The 19049-nt window shown below is 48.6% G+C and overlaps 3 non-coding genes across 3 annotated transcripts; 2 read left to right on the forward strand and 1 right to left on the reverse strand.

Moving 5' to 3' along the window:
* Positions 1-9672: 9672 nt before the first annotated feature.
* Trnaw-cca (transfer RNA tryptophan (anticodon CCA)) lies at positions 9673-9744 on the reverse strand. Its single transcript has one exon. It is a non-coding gene; the product is annotated as a tRNA-Trp (tRNA).
* A 118-nt stretch (positions 9745-9862) lies between these two features.
* On the forward strand, positions 9863-9934 carry Trnaa-cgc (transfer RNA alanine (anticodon CGC)). Its single transcript has one exon. It is a non-coding gene; the product is annotated as a tRNA-Ala (tRNA).
* Positions 9935-15970: 6036 nt separating this feature from the next.
* Trnaa-cgc (transfer RNA alanine (anticodon CGC)) lies at positions 15971-16042 on the forward strand. Its single transcript has one exon. It is a non-coding gene; the product is annotated as a tRNA-Ala (tRNA).
* The last annotated feature ends 3007 nt before the right edge of the window (positions 16043-19049 follow it).

Raw genomic sequence — 19049 nt, forward strand, 5'->3', positions numbered from 1 at the left:
GTTACACGAACATCCTCAGACAACGTGGGGCACGTGTAACGCCGGAAATGCATATCCTCCTATTTCCATCAATGGTACTATAATTTTTTTCCTTGTTTTGTTACCTCAATATATGACATTTCTGTGTCTTTACATATTGTAATTGTTTTACTATTTGTATATATATGCATTTATGTCGATGTATAATTGGTTTGTTTTGTGAATATTATTTGTATTTATACGCTGGGTCTGGCATAGGGAAAACTATACTATCGAACGAATACATCGATAGGTCGTGTGGAGAACGAAAGTGTTTAGGATCTTTGGTAGTGTTAACTCTGCCGCGTGGAGCGCGGGCAGAGCAGTGGGAGTCTGGCTGGGGTGGTGCAGTGGAGCAGGTGTGTTGTGTGAAGCTCCTGCGAGTTGCCGCGCTTTCGGGGTTTGGCAGCATGTAATTGCGCTCGACTTGCGATGATAGTTTCTGACATGGTGTCGCAGACGGGAAGCATTAGCTGGCGCACATCAAGAGCCCGTTTCGTCTGGTGACCGTGTCGAGAAGAAGGCGCGCCAACATGCAGCTTCTGCAACAGCGACGGCCGACAATGAGTGACTGTCGCCACCTCCTCGATCGACGGCTTCAAACCTTCAATCAACCAACAAGGAAGACTGGAAGCACGTAAAGTTTTAGAACTGTATGGCAGACCTCAGTTTTTCAAATTGTTCCATTTGCCTCGCAAAATTACAGCAACTTAGCATGAACCTTTGTTGCTCATTGTCCCAATTGCATTACCAAGCAGGGTCCCTTCCTTTTCCGAAATCAACCCGAGTGTCGTTGAAATTCAGATGCCAGCATTAAAGTACAATCATTCCATTTCACTGCTTTAATTTCAAAGTTCAGTTTAAGTATTCATAGCTGGCTACAATATTTAGATTACGCAAGCACATCCCCCTGCGGGTTCGGGGGTAAGCATAGGCCCGCGGTATTCCTGCCTGTCGTAAGAGGCGACTAAAAGGAGTCTCAAACGTTTCGGCCTTATGTGATGGTCCCCTCTCGGGTTTGACCTCCATCTATCCAAATTATTCCGAAGAGCGAGCCAATTGGGGAAGGGCACCTTACATGGTGCACTGTATCCTTCGTGCAATTAGACCTATTGCCGTCTTTCTCGTCGTTGCGATGGTGTCCCGCTCGTTTTCGATCTCATGGGCGATTACCACGCTGCACTCTGCAGTGTTTCTTTTAACTGTGACGACGACCTTGGCCATTTTTGCACCTAAGATCCAGCACGGTAGCCAGTCCGTTGTGGTGGGGTCGCCATGTACCCTCTTGGTTGTAGCCCCCTGACAACACAGGGATCGCTCTACTGATGCCTGCGCCGTTCACTCCCCACGTATGCCAAGGAGTAGATGCCCATCTCCCTGGGGCATCGGGACTCCCGGCAATGGCCATCCTGCCAGGTGGCCTTTGCTGTGGCTGGGTGGCGCCCGTGGGGAGGGCCCTTGGTCGGAGTAGGTGGCATCAGGGCGGATGACCCGCAATGAAGCGTGGTACATCATCTATCGCTGGTGGGCCTCCACCAGCAGTCTCTAAGCGATCGAGGTCTAACCTCAACGTGAAGAAATTGGATCAGAGATCGTTTCCCTCCCTAGCTACTCCATGGGAGGAACGACTTGCTAAAGAAGGCAGTGGAGAATATTCACCCCGGTACCTCGTGTGTACGCGGGTTGATGGAGAATCTTTCATGTCGACCAAGCCCCAGTTTTTTGTGGAGCATTTAGAGGACAAGTTCGGGGAGGTGGAGGGCCTGTCCAAGATGCGCTCTGGTTCTGTGCTCATCAAAACGGCATCCTCTGCCCAGTCACGGAGGTTGCTCAATTGTGACAAGTTGGGGGATGTTTCCGTTAGCATCACGCCGCATAAGAGTCTCAACATGGTCCAGGGTATTATATTCCACAGGGATCTTCTTCTGCAGTCCGACGATGAATTACGCGCCAACCTCGAACGACGAGGTGTTCACTTCGTCCGGCGCGTCCATCGGGGTCCGAGGGATAATCAGGTGGCCACCGGTGCCTTCATCTTGGCCTTTGAGGGTGATGTCTTACCCGAAAAGGTTAAGGTGATGGTTTACCGTTGTGATGTGAAACCATATATCCCTCCTCCGATGCGGTGTTTTAAATGCTGGAAGTTCGGGCACATGTCATCTCGCTGTACTTCCAGCATCACGTGTCGGGATTGCGGACGTCCTTCGCATCCTGATACTCCATGTGTTCCGCCTCCCATTTGTGTTAACTGTGGAGAACACCATTCCCCCTGCTCACCGGACTGTCGGATCTTCCAGAAGGAAAGGAAGATAATGGAATATAAGACCCTGGACCGCCTGACCTACACCGAGGCAAGGCGGAAATATGAGCGGCTACATCCCGTGCCCATGACATCCACCTATGCCGCTGCTGCACAAGCAGTCCGATCCTCTCCCGTGTCGTCACGTACTGCTGCCTCTCAGCTATGTCTCAATGCACCGGCCCCCTTGGTTGTTGGGGGCACTTCGCCCACTGTTGCTCCATCTACTCCAGGAGCAACACCACCCCAACCATCGGGGACATTCGTCCCCCCTTCCCAGCCGGAGAAGCGTAGGGCTTCTTCGGCCACTCCAGCCAGGAAGGGGTCCCTTGGGGCCCTCCCTTCCCAGGCTTTGCCCAGTGTCAAAGCGGACCCACGAAAAGTTTTGAAACAACAACCGGTCGCTGGTCATAGGGCTTCACGGTCGTCGTCCGTCCCTGAGACTGACCCAGTGGGGCCCTCCCAGCCAGACCCTCCCAAGGCACAGCGTGCGAAGCCGTTGAAGACAAAGGCTCCCAAGCAACCTGACATTGCGGTGGCACCTGTCCCACCGCCACACTCAAACTATGCATCTGAGGACGAGGTGGAGATCCTGGCGTCCGCTGAGGACCTCGATCTCGCCAGTCCCTCCGGCGCCATGGAAAGCACTGGCGCAGGTGCTCACTTGGAGGCAGCAGGTGACCCAGCGGCGTAATCTGCCTTCTCAGTCCGTTCACGCCTTTCCCATCCATGGCTAATAACATCCTGCAGTGGAACTGCAGCGGTTTCTTCCACCATCTCGCTGAGCTCCGCCACCTTATCAGCCGTCATCCTTTCCTTTGCATTGCTCTGCAGGAAACTTGGTTTCCAGCAATGCCAACCCCCGCCCTCCGTGGCTATCGGGGTTATTTTAAGAACCGGGCAACTTACGAAAGGGTGTCTGGTGGCGTCTGTATATATGTCCTGAACTCTCTTCACAGCGAGTTTGTGCCTCTACAAACAGCTTTAGAGGCTGTCGCTGTTCGGGTGTGGACGCCCCAGGCCATTACCGTCTGCAGTATTTACCTTCCACCTGATGGTACTGTCGCGCAGCATGTCCTGGCTGCTCTGATAGCACAACTGCCGCCACCTTTTTTGCTGCTGGGCGATTTCAATGCCCACAACCCTCTATGGGGTGGGAGTGTCTCCGATGATCGTGGTCGGGCCGTGGAGCATGTGTTGGCTCAGCTCGACCTTAGCCTCTTGAACACCGGTGCTCCCACGCATTTCAGTGTGGCCCACGGCTCGTTCTCGGCCATCGATCTCTCTATTTGCAGCCCTGGACTTGTCCCATCCCTCCACTGGAGGGTGCATCCTGACCTGTGTGGTAGTGACCATTTTCCCATCTATTTGTCACTGCCACAGTGTCATTCTTCTGGGCGCTTGCCCCGCTGGGCTCTCCACAGGGCTGACTGGCCAGCTTTTACTTCCGCTGTAACCATTGCGTCTCCCCCACAGGGTGACATTGACGAGGTGGTCTGTGTTTTAACCACGTCCATCATTTCAGCGGCCGAGGCTACCATCCCCCGTTCCTCTGGCCTCCCTCGGCGGAAGGCTGTCCCCTGGTGGTCGCCGGAGATTGCTGAGGCTATTCGCGACCGTAGGCGGGCTCTCCAGCGTCATAGGCGGCACCCGTCTCTGGAGACCCTCATCGCCTTTAAGAGGCTCCGTGCCTTCGCCCGTCGACTTATTGCACGGCGTAAGCAGGAGTGCTGGGAGAGGTACGTCTCCTCCCTGGGCTCCCGTGTCTCGTCCTCGCACGTGTGGTCCCGGATCCGGCGGATTTATGGCTCCCAGACCCCTGTGGGTGTCCCTGGGCTCTCCTTGGACGGCGCTGTCTGCACGGACGCTGCCGCCATTGCTGACCGCCTCGCCGCGCACTTTGCTCAGAGCTCTGCGACTGCATCCTATCCCCCCGCCTTTCGCTCTCTAAAGGAGCGAGCCGAGCGGACGCCGTTCTCATTCCACACGCGTCATTATGAAACATACAATGCTCCTTTCAGCGAGAGGGAACTCCTCGCTGCCCTCGCCGATTGCCCTGATACAGCACCAGGACCGGACTGCATCCACGCGCAGATGCTGAAGCATCTCTCCAGGGACTGCCAGAGACACATCCTCACCATCTTTAACCGCATTTGGAGCGAGGGCGTGTTCCCGTCGCAATGGCGAGAGGGTCTTATTGTCCCCATCGTGAAGCCCGGTGCGGACCCACTGGCGGTGGACAGCTATCGTCCCATTACCCTCACCAACGTTTTGTGCAAATTGCTCGAACGTATGGTGGGGCGGCGTTTGTGTTGGGTCCTTGAGTCGCGCGGTCTCCTCGCTCCGTCCCAGGGTGGCTTCCGTCGGGGCCGGTCTGCAGTGGACAATTTGGTGCGGCTGGAATCTGCTGTCCGTACGGCTTTTGCCCGACGTCAGCACCTTGTTGCTGTATTTTTCGATCTGCGGAAGGCGTATGACACCACATGGAGGCAACACATCCTCGCCACGTTGCATGGGTGGGGTCTTCGTGGTCGGCTCCCGGCTTTTCTCCAAAGCTTTTTATTGCGCCGCTCTTTCCGGGTGCAAGTCGGTGCCACCTCTAGTTCCTCTTATATACAGGAAAATGGGGTCCCGCAGGGCTCGGTGTTGAGCGTCTCGTTATTTCTAGTGGCCATTAATGGTCTGGCTGCAGCCGTGGGGACGTCGGTGTCTCCTTCTTTGTATGCCGACGACTTCTGCATCTCATTTAGCTCCACGACTACGGGAGTCGCCGAACGCAGGTTGCAAGTCGCCGTTCGCAAGGCAGCATCATGGGCTCTGGCTCATGGTTTTCAGTTCTCTGCTGCCAAGACTCGGGTTATGCACTTCTGCAGGCGTCGGACGGTCCACCCTCATCCTGACCTTTACCTCGATGGCCACCTGCTTGAAGTGGTGGACACTTGCCGCTTCTTGGGACTCGTGTTTGATGCCCGGCTCACATGGGTTCCTCATGTTACTCAGCTGAAGCAAAAATGCTGGCGGCACCTCAACGCCCTCCGCTGCCTTAGCCACACGTCTTGGGGTGCAGATCGCTGCACGCTGCTGCGGTTGTACAGAGCCCTTGTGCAGTCTCGGCTTGATTATGGGAGCCTGGCCTATGGGTCTGCATCACCCTCAGTGTTGCAGTTGTTAGACCCCATACACCACTGTGGGGTCCGGCTTGCAACTGGCGCTTTTCGTACGAGCCCTGTGGATAGTCTACTGGTGGAGGCCGGGGTTCCCCCGCTGCGGATTCGCCGCCATCGTCTGCTCGCCGACTATGCTGTTCACGTGCATTGCTCGCCAGGCCATCCCAATCGTCGCCTGCTTTTCCCTGCTATGGTCCTCCATCTGCCCGAACGGCGCCCTAGGTCTGGGCTTTCCATAGCTGTCCGTGTCCAGTCCCTGCTGTCAGAACTGGGGTCATTCCCTCTTCTGCCTCCCTTCCGGGTCCGTACACCTACGCCTCCCTGGTGTTTGTCCCGGCCGTCCGTCCGTCTGGACTTGGCACAGGGACCCAAGGACTCGGTTCCGCCTGTGGCCCTCCGTCGCCGTTTTCTTGCTCTCCTCGCCTCATTTTCGGACTGTGCGACTGTCTACACTGATGGTTCCCTGGTTGATGGTCGCACTGCCTACTCTTTTGCTCATGCTGCTCATGTTGAGCAGCGCTCCTTGCCGGCTGGCTGCAGTATTTTTACTGCAGAGCTGGTGGCCTTTTGCGCGCTCTTGACCATATGCGTTTCTGCTCAGGTAGGTCCGTCGTGATCTGCAGTGACTCCCTGAGCAGCCTTCAGGCCATCGACCGCTGCTATCCCTCCTCTCCTCTGGTGTCCTCCATTCAGGAGACTGTTTCCGCCATTGCCCGTTCTGGTCGTTCGGTGGTCCTGGTTTGGACGCCCGGTCATGTTGGCATCCCAGGGAACGAACGTGTAGACGGGCTGGCCAAAGGTGCGATCGACGCCCCGGCTTTGGAGATCGGCCTTACGGCTCGCGACCAGCAGATGGTGTTGCGCCGTAAGCTGATTGGGATGTGGGCTGCTGAGTGGCGTGGCATGACAGCCCCGAATAAACTGCGGGCTGTCAAGGAGACGACCGCCGTGTGGCGTTCCTCCCTGCGGGCTTCTCGCAGGGACTCGGTAGTCCTGTGTCGGCTGCGCATCGGCCATACGTACCTGACGCATGGCCATCTCTTGCGTCAGGAGGATCCCCCCCTGTGTCAGTGTGGGTCCCGGCTGACGGTCGGCCACATTTTGCTGGAGTGTCCTCGACTGCGCGCACTCCGGCAATCTTTTAATCTCCCGGGCGCTTTGGCTTTGGTTTTATCTGACGATGCCTCCAGGGCTGATGACGTTTTAAATTTTATCCGTGGTAGTCCGTTTTATGGTTCGATTTAGGGAGGTCCTGCACCTTTCCCTTTCTGTGTCTTTTGTCCTTGTGTCTGTTGCTGTTCTGGTGTGCCGTGAGATGGTTGACTCTTTCCCATTTTTGTTCTCGTGGTCAGTCAACCAGTCTCCGGCCATCTTCCTTTCTTCTGTTTCTTTCTGTCTGGTGTGCCTCTGTCCTGTTCTTGTTTGTAGTGTTTGTTGCTGCATTTGTGTTCTTTTAGCGCCTGGGGGGACGTCTCCTCCCCCTTTGGTTTTTACCTGCTCCGTCGATTTTGGGCTCGCCTGATTTTGGAATGGGGGACTGATGACCTTCGCTGTTTAGTCCCCCTTAAACATACCAACAACCACCAACCACCACCACGCAAGCACAAATTAAGAGTGCGAGTTTAGTTACCGTATTTTAGCTTACCTGTGACTGCAGCTCAGCTTGGTACGTACTAAATTTTACTATTGTTAATTGTTCAGAATCATTTAATTCAAGTTCAAAGCTAAATCTCTTATTTCTAAATTGCGTAGATTCAAGTAGCTTTTGAAATGATTGTTGAGGTAGTCCAAGACTAACCGTATTTTACTGAATTTCGATGTGCTTAAGAAAGAAAGCTTCTTGTTAATTTCAGTCACTAAATTAACTTTCCCTTTTCCGGTTTTATTAGTTCTTTTGCTAAATTAAGTCCGAGTGCAGCGAAAGTTATTACTTCTGACAAACTAAACGTGTCAACCTTCAGTTGCCACGCTTCTAGTGCTAATTATATGTGTAATTACCTTTCTTTTTCAGTTACTATAGTAATTGTCCTTAGGACTGGCGACCGTAATTTCCCCCAAATCTCAAATATCTAATTACCGCTAGTTAATTGTTAACGTAACGGCCGCACATTTACTTTACCCCTTTCAAAATTAATTTCCACCAGTTTCATTTGCATTTTTCCTTTCATTTAGATGTAACCCTTTCCTCCCTCTTTACCGACAGATTAACTTCGGTGACGATTGCTTTTCCCAAATTTCCATTAGGTACACGCGGTTTAATTTTTCACTGTCATTAAGGTCGATAAGTGAGGGGGAGGTTACAGAGGGTCTTGGGGGATGTCAAGCTTCTCTCCTGACAAATCTTGCGCCGGGAGCGGATGCGCCGAACCCTCTGGCGGGCGATCAGCTGAGCCACCACTTTCACTATCAGCTTGTTTGGCAATACTCGCTGCCCGAAACTGTTTGTTGTCACTGACAGTCCCGGGCTGCTGTGTTTGTATACCATCGCGGAGTTGTTGACATTCGTGTTGTTCTGAGGCCAGGGCCGGAGCGGCTGCCACGTGTTGTGTACCGTCCGCGCTTGGAGACATTGTTTGTATACCATCGCAGCGAGCCTCGATGTGTGTACTTCCAGCAGACACGTGCGCCACACCTACTTGTTGACCTTCCTGAGTGTGGTGTTGCGGAAGTTCTGAGACATGAGCCTGTGGTAACTGAACGGCATCTACGGAAGTATCGGCGCTTGAAATTGCGGTAGAACAATCGTCCACAGTCGCTGCACCGGTTATAACTTTTGCGTCCGAAGCGGTTCCCCGGGCGTCCGGTTCCGCGGTCTCGGGCGTACTGAATGTGTCATCATCAGAGTCACGGCTGTCACAAGTTCGACGCCTCTTATTAGTCGTGGCATCGACTCTCGCCGGTGGCTTAGCACCATTATCTCTCCTAACCAGAGCCGGAAACTCTTCAGGGCGAATTTCTTGTAGCTCTTCCGAAGGTACGTCAGAACTAGGGACCTCACGCTCTATCATAGGTTTATCCGCCACTACATCAGCCAACGTAAGCCGTTTACGCTGTTGCAGCGAATTCTTTAGCACAAACATTCGCCTGGGACAGTCCTGACGCAAGTGACCACTCTCATTACAGATATGGCATGTGGGAGGTTGGCCACTGTAAGTAACGTGAGCCCTATAGTCACAAACGGTAATATGGGAGGGAATATTCTGCTTTATATGCATTTCTACAGATCGGACGCCACTGTAACATTGTAACCTGTGCTGGTTCGACCACCGTTCGTTTCGAATCTGCTTGATATCCCCGAATTTAGACAGAACCTCCTTCAGATAACAATTTTCTACTTCAGGGGGTAAGTGAAAGATACGCACATTGGTATTCTCTACGTCGGCATTGGAAATGAGCACAGTACTTACAGACTCGTCCCGGTGCCGAAAATCAGCTCTCCCTCCGTGTGTCGTTATAATCTTTCCCAGTAACACAGGATTCAGCAATTTTACAAAGAAACAATATTGCTCGGTATCATAATAGGCAGTGTGCACTTGATCAGAGGTAATCCCAATAACATCCACAATCCAATCATGTATTTCCAAGGAACTAGGCTGCACATAACGGGTAGACTTGTCGAAATCAAAACGGAGTGTACACTTTCGCGGAAATAACCTGGACATTGCAAACTATAGCTAGCGGTTGAACCGCTCGAATAACACAAGAACGAAAATCAAACTTGAGACCAATATACACAAAATCAGAACACTTCACGGGCAAAGAGAAAGTTAAGTAGTAATCACTACTTGTAAACACGTGTCGGAGAGGAGCACTTAATACGTCCGATTAGCACGGTGTCTCAGGCGCGACTGCGACTGAGCTATACCCCCTTTCACGATCTTTCTGTTCCCATAACTTAAGGAAAAATAGTATACTCTGCCTGGCTAAAGACGTCTAATCGAGCAAAATATTGCGTAATCATTATCTCTCAGTTATATATTAGCGTTAAACGATATAAATATCAAAAATACTAGACACTTCGCGTCTGGAGAAAGTGCGAGTCTGCGCCTTCACCTTAAGGTCAGAACGCCAAAATTGCACTAGTAGCTTTTTTTCAAGCAAGTTCTGTTCGTCCGTTCTCCGTAATCTTTTGGTATCTGATTAAACTGACATACTCGCCTATGGCTTTCGTAAACGAAAATTTCATTGTGACCCCGACGTGATTTGAACACGCAACCCTCTTATCTGGAGTCAGACGCGCTACCGTTGCGCCACGGAGTCGACGCTGCTTATGTCTTGTCATGAATAGGTTCCTCGAACACTTACTGTACCGTTCAAACCTAAGAAATAATGACAGTAGGATCCACGAGACACTCGTCCCAGATGTACTTGCTCTGGCGGGGGTGTAACTCAGTGGTAGAGTGTGTGCTTCGCATGCAGAAAGTCCTGGGTTCAAATCCCAGCTCCTCCAATTTTTGTTTCTCCGTGCAGCAGTACAATGAAACTTTTGCCTATCACCATATTCTACAAAATTCAGTGTACAAGATTCTTCCCCCAAGCAAGTGGATTTCGTACAGTTCGACCTCATGGCGGGAGGACGATGACCTGCAAGACCCTGGGCTGCGATCCCCTCCATTGAAATGTTGCTCCAAAGCCTTCGGTATGGCATGCAGGGTGCATCTCAAACATGTATTTGCAACTCACCGCGACAATCGTCATTTGCGTTTTCGAGATACTGAAAAATGAAGGGGGCACCCGGGATTGAACCGGGGACCTCTCGATCTGCAGTCGAATGCTCTACGACTTTTTTTTATTGTTTTTTATTTTCCTGGACCTCTTCCACTTCAGGCGTTGGCCCCTATCATCCTTATCACCCCCAAAATCCTATCTAACCTAAAAAAAATTTTTAAAAAGAAAAGAAAATAATAAAAAAAAATCTGTTGCCACCGCCACTTTCACCCTAACTTAACCTACTTTTTTATTTATTTTTTCATTATTTTTTTTAAAGTAATATATAAAGGAACTGAATAAATCTTCTTGCTGTGACAATCTGTCCAATACCCGTGAAACAGAAGAATACGAAATAAGTCAAGCACTTCTGATTTGTTTTATGTTACGGCTTCTGGCAAAATTAGTTTTCCTGAGGCACTTTCACTTGCTGTACTATAAAAACAAATAAATAAATAAATGCCAAGTTAATTATAATGAAGCACAATTAGTATCGACTCGCTGTAGTGTTGTGCACCAACCAAAAAAATAAAATAAAATAAAATTTACCGCTTCATTATGGCAAAGTGTGAAGTAAGAAATTTTGAAACAAAGCTTTGTATTTCCGACTCGTTTTAAGGTTGTGGTTCTCTTCCATTATATACTGTACGTACTCGTCTATACTCGCATGTGTATTCGTAACTGCAAAATATGCAAACTGGCCGATAATCCAAGCATAGCTATTGTGCTTTGTTGCAGGAAAGAAATGCCGGTCTGGTTGAAGTACATCTTTAAGTGTTATAGCAGAGTCTGTGGTTCTAGTAATTATTGCGAGTTTTTTTCTAGTCCAGTTCCATATGTGGTATTGGTCGCGGCAGATGAGAATGTGTGCCAAGGTATCTACAGTATGGCAATGATCGCAGTACGGACTCTGCTTCATTTTGATATTGTGCAACTTTTCCACTACTTTGGAGTGTAGGATGGTATTGTTAATGTTTTTCCAGACGTTACTCCAGTTGACCGCTGGATATTTCGCTTCAATTGGGTTTTGCCTATGGTGTCTCGTGAGTTGGTAATAGGTCCTTCTGGTGTTAAGCAGCTGTGAAGTATCTTGAATATAGCTCATTTCCAGGTAATAAGTCCGGACGTGATCGAGTTGAGCGCTGATGCGACCAACATCGACTGGGGCCTTTTTGTTCGTTGGGGCTAACCTGTTGAATAACGTTTTCGTAATTGTCGGATGGGGTGACTGCAGTATTTTGCGGATTCGGTCCATATATACGGCAGTGCATTGGTTCTTGATGTCTTTCACGCCCAAACCACCAGCGCCGCGGGTTAACACTATGGTTGGCATGGCGACTTTTAAGATGTTTCCGCTCCATATGAACCAATACGCTGCAGCTAAAAGCTTGTGCGCTGTATCCTGGGGTACTGGTAACACTGCTGCGATGTGATATATTTTGCTTAGCGCATAGCTGTTAATCAATAGAGCTCTCTGTATCCGATTGAGCGTTCTAGTTTTGTGTTCACGGAGAGTAGCCCTGAATATATGTAGTTTATGGTCCCAGTTGGCTACTGTCATCTCTCTTGGGTTGGCCATTAGAATCATACCTAAGTGGTTCGTCTTCTCTGTTCTTTGTAGCCATGTTCTTTGAATGGTATCCATATGGGGGTCCGACAGGTAAAATTTTCGATTTTTGTTCATTGAGTTTGGCTCCGGAAGAAGTGGCGTAAGCGTGGATTATTTGTTGAACGACTTCCATTTCTGAGTGCGTGTTAACTACTACACTAACGTCAACAGCATAAGCGTGACACACGGTTTTTGTACCCAACACCTGTAGACCTTGTAACCTGTGATGCAGGTATAACAGTAACGGTTCTACGGCGATTGCGTATAGTGCCATAGAAAGGGGGCAGCCTTGTCTCACTGATTGCTTGATCGGGACTGGTGAACTTAGCTGACCATTAATTTTGATTCTAGAGGAAGTGCCGACTATACATTTGCGTATGATCTGAATAAAATGAGCACTGAATCCCATCCGTTGCATTACAGTTAGTAGAAAGTGGTGGTTGATGCGGTCAAAAGCCTTATCGAAGTCTAAAAACATGAGACCAACATTGCATTTGCATAGCCACGACAAATATATTATGTCTCTATGTTCACATAATGCATTCGACATTGATCTCCCTGGGACAGCACTCATTTGATAAGGGCCAAGTACTTTCGGCAGTACCGTCTTCAGTCTACAGTTTATGAGTCGGGTGAAGATTTTATAGTCGGAATTGAGGAGTGTTAGTGGTCGAAAATCCTTCAGCGTAGCGCTACGTGGTTTTTTGGGGATCAGTACAATCATTCCTTCGGTAAACTGAGATGGCATCTGCACGTCTCCCAATAATTCATTGCATATTATGGTGAATTCCGGTCCTATGATGTGCCAAAAACAAGCATAAAATTCTAAGGGTAGGCCATCTAAACCAGCAGATTTCTTTGTAGGCGAGTCTTTGACTATGGCACATACTTCTTCCTCAGTTATGTGGGCTACAAGGTCGGCGTTGCAGGCGGGTGGACCGTGGATTGAATGTTGGATAAAAGCGGCTCACTTGCCGTCGCGTCAGTCGCCGATGCGGAGTAAAAATCTGTATAATGTTGCACCTCGTAGTTTTTTACTGTGACATGTTGATCGTATTCGTTCCCCTGTTCATCACTGAGTTTGTGGATTAACTTTTGTATACCTCTCTTGGCTTCCCGTATCACGTGATATACGGACGTATTCTCCTGCGTCAGTTCAATCGGAGGACGTGATCGAACTTTTTTCCCCTCTAGAGATTGTCGTACCAACGCCGTTATTCTTGCTTTAGTGCGTTTTATTCTAGAGCTGTTTGCTACTAATCCCATGGGGTCATCATATAGTTTGCGGAGGCAAAGAAAGTGATACTCCAAGGTGCGTTTTCGCCAGTACGCTTTCATGCGACCATATCGTGCGATGCATTTTTTTATCTGCGGTTTCGCAGACTGTAGCCACCACATGATGCGTGTTGGATATCTGGATTGCATCCGAAGACAACGCTGCCATGTAGCATGGACCTCCTGTTTCAGTACTGCGTCCTCCAAAAGTGACACGTTTAGCTGCCATACGCCCCTTCCCAGGAATGTTTTTTGTTTAGTATGCTTCGCGGTTATAAGAAATGCGCAGTGATCCGAGAAGTTAAGAGGCCAAATTTCACAGTCAGTTACATTATGGATAAAACCTTTCGTTACATACAGCCTGTCTAATCTGCTTGCCGAAGTACTGGATACGTATGTGTATCCTCGGGTGTGCGGGCGAAGGTGGCACCAAGCATCTATCATATCTAGCCCGTTAATTAGCAGCAACAGCTCCTCACAAAAGTTGAAGTTCGGGGTTTGATCTTCTGGACGCAATACGCAGTTAAAATCTCCACCCAAAATTATGTGCAGTCGAGGATCCGTTATTAATGGGACAATTTCGTCCCGGAACAGGTTGCCCCTTGCTCGTTTTCCGCTGGAACCAGAGGGAGCATATATATTAACAAGAAGCAGATCATATATTTGTGCAGTTATGCCTGGTCCAGATTCAAGTAATGCTTTTGCTGTACATGGTATGCCGTGTTTGAGCAGTATTCCTGTTCCACATTCATTGCCTATGTTTAAGATCGCCTCATATCCGTACACATGCACTATTTTGGTCGTAACTACCTCTTGTAACATCGCTATGTCAATGTCGGCGGCATATAAGTAGTCCTTCACAGATTGTAACTTTACGCCCGAAACTATTCTGTTTACATTGAGCGTGGCGATTTTATACGCCTGCGTCATTCGGTAGTCCAACTAAGCGCATTCAGTGTCGTCAGACCATGCTGTCCCCGTATCAGTTCCGCAGCAGTCAACAGTGTCCATTGGTTCTTCAATTGGAGGGGCGAGGTTCATCTGTATGTCCTCATTCGGGTTGGGGATGTTTGGTTTTCCGATGTCTACCACGCCTTGCTTTCCGCTTCGATCTGTTTTAAGAATTTTTTTGGTACGGGAGAGTTTTTTCTCCAGTTCTTGAATCTCTTCAGGGCTCTGTTTTCGTGTTTGCCGTTTAGGTTTCACCGGCTGCTGTCTGATGTTGCCTTCCTCAGCATTGTTCAAATCTTCTAAGCGGGTGGTGTTTCGAGCTAAATTGTCGACCGTGCTCTTGGTGGATGATGGTGTCAATAGAGAAATAGGTTCACTATGAGGTTGCTCATTCCGGGATGGTTCTTGCATGTCATTCTCAACAGCGGAGGAATCGGAGAATTTGCTGTGGCTCCCAATATCTTTCGGTGTCTGTTGTGTTGAAACCGTTACAGCTGTCACGATTTCCTTAGGTTCGGGTGGTCTAGCTTCTGTTGTGTCAGTGGTGGCAATCTGGGCTTCTTCTCGGGTTGGATGGTTCTCCGAATTCACACCAGGGCTTGGGGACAGGACTTGGCCGCGGGCAGCCGTAGCGTAAGTCGCTGGCAGCGCAGTCATAGCAGGCGGTCGCGGCGCCTCGCCAGCCGGCAGCTGCGCCACTCGCCGCTGTAAACACTCCGCGCGGACGTGGCCGGGAGAGTTGCACGCCGCGCACGTCCTCGGCTGGCCGTCGTATATAACGATACCTCGGTATCCACGGACGCTGATGTATGACGGTACATGTTTGTGCAAATCGACCTTTAATTGCCTCACTCCGTTGAGAACTTGGAATTTGCGCGCGTTGGACCACCGTTCGGCAACATTGCTGAGAACTTTACCGTACGGCGCTATCACTGCGTTTATTTGTTCCGACGGTACTTCGAATGGTAGTTCGAATATCCTGATAGTTCGTATTCCAAACCCTGCATGCGTTACGGTGACTTCGCCTACGTTTCCATCACAATGTTTAAATTTCATAATTCCTCCGCAAGACAACTATTTTGTCACATAAGTTAGCATTCCTCAATTTCACAAATACAACGCTGCTCACTATCGAAAGATGCATTCCAATGACATCCTCTGAATCAACTTTCACTTCGTATTCCAACCAATCTTCGATTTCGTGTAGTTTAGGTCGGGCGTAATTACGATCAAACGAGAATTTCAAAGTATCTTGTCTGTTCAAGTGGGCCATCACGGATTCATATTTCAAATTTCAATATGCGCAGAAGTTCTGCAACGATGCAAGAAGCACTGCGATTTACCACGCCGAAGCACAGCAGACCGCGGCGCACGAAACTCAGCACACGTCCGCACAGCACGGCTGACGCGGCGAGACTGCGACTGAGCTATACCCCCTTTCACGATCTTTCTGTTCCCATAACTTAAGGAAAAATAGTATACTCTGCCTGGCTAAAGACGTCTAATCGAGCAAAATATTGCGTAATCATTATCTCTCAGTTATATATTAGCGTTAAACGATATAAATATCAAAAATACTAGACACTTCGCGCCTGGAGAAAGTGCGAGTCGGCGCCTTCACCTTAATGTCAGAACGCGAAAATTGCACTAGTAGCTTTTTTCAAGCAAGTTCTGTTCGTCCGTTCTCCGTAATCGTTTGGTATCTGATTAAAATGACATACTCGCCTATGGCTTTCGTAAACGAAAATTTCATTGTGACCCCGACGTGGTTTAACACGCAACCTTCTCATCTGGAGTCAGATGCGCTACCGTTGCGCCACGGAGTCGACGCTCCTTAGGTCTTGTCATGAATAGGTTCCTCGAACACTTACTGTACCGTTCAAACCTAAGAAATAATGACAGTAGGATCTACGAGACACTCGTCCTAGATGTACTTGCTCTGGCGGGGGTGTAACTCAGTGGTAGAGTGTCTGCTTCGCATGCAGAAAGTCCTGGCTTCAAATCCCAGCTCCTCCAATTTTTGTTTCTCCGTGCAGCAGTACATGAAAACTTTTGCCTATCACCATATTCTACAAAATTCAGTGTACAAGATTCTTCCCCCAAGCAAGTGGATTTCGTACAGTTCGACCTCATGGCGGGAGGACGATGACCTGCAAGACCCTGGGCTGCGATCCCCCCCATTGAAATGTTGCTCCAAAGCCTTCGGTATGGCATCTCAAACATGTATTTGCAACTCACCGCGACAATCGTCATTTGTTTTTTCGAGATACTGAAAAATGAAGGGGGCACCCGGGATTGAACCGGGGACCTCTCGATCTGCAGTCGAATGCTCTACGACTTTTATTTTGTTTTTTTTTATACGCCTTAACCAATTTTTTTTTATTACGTTTTAGGGCCTCCCTTCTCCCCTTACAGCCCTCCTTGCGCTCTCCATGAATGCCTTCCTTGGCGAGCTTCTTCAGCTATAGTCAAAAGAAATCAAAGTCTCCAGCTTCATTGGCGTCGTACAACAGTACACAAAAAGAATTCTATTTCTTCCGGATTACAAGTAGTACATTGCTTCGTCTTCTTTGTAATATAAGTGCAACGAAAAATAGAGAACTTTCTCAAAACCAAGAAGAAAAAAAAAATATCTCTTTCCTCAAAAAACAAATAATGAGGAATAAGAAAGAAAAGAAAACTTCAGGTTCTTCATGCGCCATAGACGAAATGCTAACGAAAATAGTATTCAGTGTTGACTTGTACGTGGGAACTTCACCGTGGAAACGTTGACAGTAATCGCGGAGTTACTTTAGAATCACGCAATTCCCTGTTTCTGAAACAGTATTGTTAACATATTCCCAAAATCCCTCTTAATGTGCGGGAACTGGTTTCTTCGCCAATATGCCGTTTCCATATAAGCAGTAAAGGGAGTAATATTGTCTTCTCCGTGTTTAGTTATGACGTAAGTGACAAAATGTTCCAGCATCCACATAACAGTATTGTTTTTCGTTTTGGGGTTATACCGTGTATCAGGCCACAGGAGGATATCAGTTGTATAAAGACTTTCAGTGCTACGTGTGAGCAGCGCCAATCGTTTCCGCACCCAATGCCAGTTGAGCTGATGGCCGCAGCAAGTAAACCTGTGCCTCAGAGTGTCAACTAATCCACATTTGAGGCAGTTGTCAGTAGCACTTAAGCCAATGCGGTTGAGTTTTTCGTTGGTTGGAATAAGATTGTGGACAACTTTATACCAGGCGGAAAGCACATCGGAGGAATGAATTTTTAGAGTAATATTGGTCCACACTGCCGTCCAGACGATTCTTGGGTAGTGCATTTCAATTGTATTTGGAGCTTCGTACTTCTGCCACTGAGCAATTAAGAACACTGTCGTGAGACAAGGACTTGTGAAAACACTGTCACCTAAGTAACTCATTTCGAGGTAATAAACACCGACATGTTGCAATTGAAAGTTGAGTTTCCCGATGTCAATTGGCGGTTTCATACATTTAGGGCAAACAATGCGAAACAGCTTCGATGTGATAGTATGGGGCATCGTGGTAATGATCACAATTGTTCGTTTTATATAGAGTGCTGTCGCCTTTCGACGGATATCAGTGAGTTGCAGGCCCCCAGCTTGCACTGACTTAGACAGTGTGGTATAGGTTAACTTAAAAATATGACCGAGCCACACAAACCTGCTGGACAAACGCATGATCTTATGGGCTTGCATTTTGGGAAGAGGGAACACCTGAGCGACATAATAAGCTTTACAGAGTATGTATGTATTCAAAATCCTGATCTTCTGGAGGATATTTGTCGATCGCCAGGTGTTTTACACTATAGCTCCCTGTATTCGATTGGCAGTAAGTTTCCAGTTTTTAGCTGCCATACGTAAGGGACACCTATCGATGATGATTCCCAGAGCAACATGTTGTTCGACGATCTGTTCCCACGGTATAGCAAGAGATTCGAAGCCCCGTAAGCTTAGAACCTTACATTTACCCTCACTGAGTTGCGCTCCAGAAGCAGTGCTGTAAGTATCAATCTCAGCCCGCAATTGGGCCACTTCAGACTCATGACGTAGGATAACAGCAACATCATCGGCGTAAGCCCTCACAGTAAGATTGCTCCCCAAGACAGAAAGGCCAGTTAATGTGATACACAATCTCTTCAGAAATGGCTCGAGCGACAAAACAAAGAGCGACATCGACAACGGACTGCCTTGCGGGACACCTCGTCGTATACTGACAGCTTGTGTCAGCTGACCGTTAACGGTGATCCTAGCAGTAATGCCTGTTATCATATTCCGAATGACTGCCACGGCTCGTTCTTCGAGTCCAATTCGTTGCAGTGATGAGTGATGAGTAACGCGGTCAAAAGCTTCGCAAAAGTCAAGAAAGAGGAAAGCACATTTGATGTTGGTTACGGCCGCTACTGAAATAACGTCTCTGTACTCCGCAACCGGAGTCATAATGGATCTCCCTGGAAGGCAAGACTGATGTGAATCAATAACTTTCCCAAGGATGGGGGTCATTCTGCTATTAATCGCTCGGGCAATCGTTTTATAATCAAAGTTCAATAATGTGATTGGACGGAGATTATCAACTCGCTTGTGACCAGTTCTCTTCGGGACTAAAACAATTCTACCCACTTTGAACTCGGCAGGATGAGGACCACCACTCATGACTTCATTAACAATTTCAGTAAAAGTACCACCAAGGACATTCCAGAATTTGATATAAAATTCCTTGGGCAAACCATCAGGACCAGGCGATTTAAAGGAAGGAGACTTGGAGATCAAGGCTAAAACTTCCTCGGGAGTGAAATCCGATAAAAAGTCGACATTTTCAGCAGGAGTAATCGCCCTATCCAAAACATTGACCACTGCACTGACAGCAGGTTCATTGACAATCTCACTGGAATACAGTCGTTGGAAATGTTGGTGAATTTCACTAATAATGGCCGCTTGAGTAGAGAGTAATTCCCCATTATCTCTTTCCAAAACATCAATGAAAGCCCGGCGGCGGCGTGATAAATGCTT

The sequence above is a fragment of the Schistocerca serialis genome, chromosome 4, assembly GCF_023864345.2.
Source record: "Schistocerca serialis cubense isolate TAMUIC-IGC-003099 chromosome 4, iqSchSeri2.2, whole genome shotgun sequence".
Classification (NCBI taxonomy): Eukaryota; Metazoa; Arthropoda; class Insecta; order Orthoptera; family Acrididae; genus Schistocerca; species Schistocerca serialis.